Source organism: Dipteris shenzhenensis, chromosome 1, assembly GCF_047967505.1.
Source record: "Dipteris shenzhenensis isolate YYH24624 ecotype China chromosome 1, Dip_SZ_1.0, whole genome shotgun sequence".
NCBI lineage: Eukaryota > Viridiplantae > Streptophyta > Polypodiopsida > Gleicheniales > Dipteridaceae > Dipteris > Dipteris shenzhenensis.
In genome coordinates, this window is record NC_141596.1 from 45031954 (window position 1) to 45034773 (window position 2820).

Here is a 2820-nt window from a genome sequence, read left to right on the forward strand (position 1 = left end):
AGCTTCTTGTCCTCCTTCTTGTCCTTCTTCTCTTGTGGTTGGAGTGCTTGGAGATGAGGCCTCTTTCTTGTCCTTCTTGTTACAGAGATGAGTTTAGGGGGAGATTTTGTAGGTGATGGACTGGAAAAGGATGGAAAAGCAAAGTGGCAAAGTGACGATTTGCTATTCTTAGTGTAGGTTTTAAAGAAGTTGAGCGTCTAAAAATGTGTCTAAAAGCGCGTTTGACTATGCTATAGACGCATTGATAGACGCTTATGTAGATGCATTTTCGCACAATGTAGACGTGCTTTAAGATGCATTTCCAGATAGTGTAGAGGTGGTAATAGAAACATTTAGAAGCGTTTAGTAAAAAGTTTCAAGTCATTTTGAGCTGTGATTGTTTTTATTTGTAGGATGTCTTCAACAAGCACCTCCAGCAGTGACGATGAATCCCTCCATCTCCACAATCGAGAAATGTAGTTGGAGCAAAAAGTCAAATGTATGTGTGATTGATGTCAAGGGAACATGTACCGTTCATGAAGAATTACATTCAGTCACATCTTAAAGTATAGAGAATGGGATGTGATCATATCCATGGTAAGTGTTTAAATGTTAAGGTTAATTGAGATACCTATGTTTGTTCAAGTGTTTGATATATGCTCCTTTTCTATTTGATATAGGATACATTGCCACACCCGCATATGTTGCCCTATGCTTGTTGTGAAGAGATGATGCGTTGGTGATACAAGGTGGTATCTTTAGAAGGGACCGTTACAGATGCATGGAGTGATGGTGATAGTAGCCCTCCACCATTACCTCATGAGGCCATGGAGGAGGAGGTGTTTGATGATATGGTGCGACATCTATTTGCCCATGAGTCCTCAGGGAGGGATGATAGCATGGAGTAGGACCATCTTTTTATTGCATCATCGACACCAGTATTTAAGAGGTGCACATTCTCTGTTCTACATGCGTTCCTTGAGTTACTAAACTTGCAAACCATTTATGGATGTAGCAATGCAAGTTGAATGACTCAAGTAAACTTTCTATTTTACAAACACGGTGAATTATGCTAATGGATCAACTGGAATATTTTTTCTCATTTATGGTCTTCATGTGTAGGCTATTGTCTAACATGCTTCCAAGGGAGTATAAATTACTGACCTCAAGAGATATGGTGAGGCACTATGTGACATCTCTTGGAGGGTTGGATTATAAGTACATCCATGCATGCGTCAGTGATTGCATTCTATTTCGTGGAGCACATAAGGAGGATCGAGAGTGTCCTATTGGTGCAAGGCAAGATATAGAGTAGATCTCAAAAATTTAGATGTGCCTCGTAAGGTTCTATGTCATTTTCCCATAATCCCTCACATCCAACATATGTTCAAATGCAAATCCATTACAGAGCTCATGTCATGGCATTCCCCCCATCGATCAATGGATGGCAAGTGGAGAACTCCCGTAGACACTCCTGTGTGGAAGCACATTGAAGACACATGGCAAAGCTTCAAGGAAGAACCCAGGAACTTGAAACTTGGATTGGGTATGGATGGTGTGAACTCATTTGGTCTCAAAAGCACCTCCTTTAGTGTATGGCTAGTGATATTGGTGAATTATAATCTTCCACCCTCTATGGTGATTAAGAAAGGGCATGTTATGTTATCCTTCTAGTTCCAAGGAAATATAAAGTCAAAAACATGGATTTTTATTCAGAGCCTTTGATGAGCTGGAGATATTTTGGAGAGGTATCGAGGTGCATGACATGAGTAGGCCTCCCTCGACGGAACTTCATGTACAAGGCAGTGGTGATGTGGACAATGCATGATTTCCCAGGCTATGGCGAGTGTTCACGTAAGCATTGAAATTTTAATTATGAGTATTTGCAATTGATGTGGCATTGAGAACCCACCTTACTTACGCAATTGCATCTATTGTTTATGTCTCACTACATCGGGTTACCATGCATGTCGTGTTTATGGTCCTTCGCTAGTTGCTTCATGGCGAGAGGACTTGAAGAAGCTCATTTATGAGAATCTCCATCAACCTCTCCCACTTGATCATCCTAGATATGTCGCCCCTTGGAATGAAGTCCCTCAATAGTCACTCACTGCAAGAGATTGAAAGAAAAGTCGAGACCTTTCCATGACTCTTCCACATGGCATGAGCTGATAAGGGTTTGTAGCTATTGTGTGCTATATTGAATGGAAATAAAGATTACACGCTAATACCATATTTATTTAGATAGTCCATCTTTTATTGGCTACCATATTGGTCCCACCTCAAGATTAATCACTTGCTTGATCCCATTCATATCTTCAAGACTGTGGCATCTACCATTTGGGATCATTTGATTGGGACACGAGATTCCTTGAGCATAAGGGAGGATTTGTGTACCACAAGGACGATGCATGAAGCTTGGCCACAAGAGTAACGAAATGGGTGTGTATTTTTACCCCATGCATCATGGATGTTATCAAAGAAAGAGATGGTGGTGGTGAAGCAGGCTATCACTACAATTCATACTCCCACTAGATGCATGACGTGTTTGAAGGGAACCTTCAAAAAGAGCAAGAAAAGAGGTGTAGAGAAATTATACAACTTGAAATCTCATGATTGGCACAAGATGCTCCAAGTAAGTATGACTTGGCGTAATCTCTTTTTCCTTCTAAATTTGTGAGTCTAGAAGCAACTAATCAACCATCGCTCATGTGTTCAGTTCATACTACCTTCGAGCATTTCTCATTGTGCATCAAAGGACATGAAGGATTGTATTTACAAGATGGGTGAGCTTGTGAGGTACTTCACACAATACAAAATGTAAAGCGTATCCATGCTTGA

The 2820-nt window shown here is 40.6% G+C and overlaps 1 pseudogene; it reads left to right on the forward strand.

Moving 5' to 3' along the window:
- Nucleotides 1–393: 393 nt before the first annotated feature.
- LOC147905912 (uncharacterized) lies at nucleotides 394–1007 on the forward strand (annotated as a pseudogene).
- Nucleotides 1008–2820: the final 1813 nt, after the last annotated feature.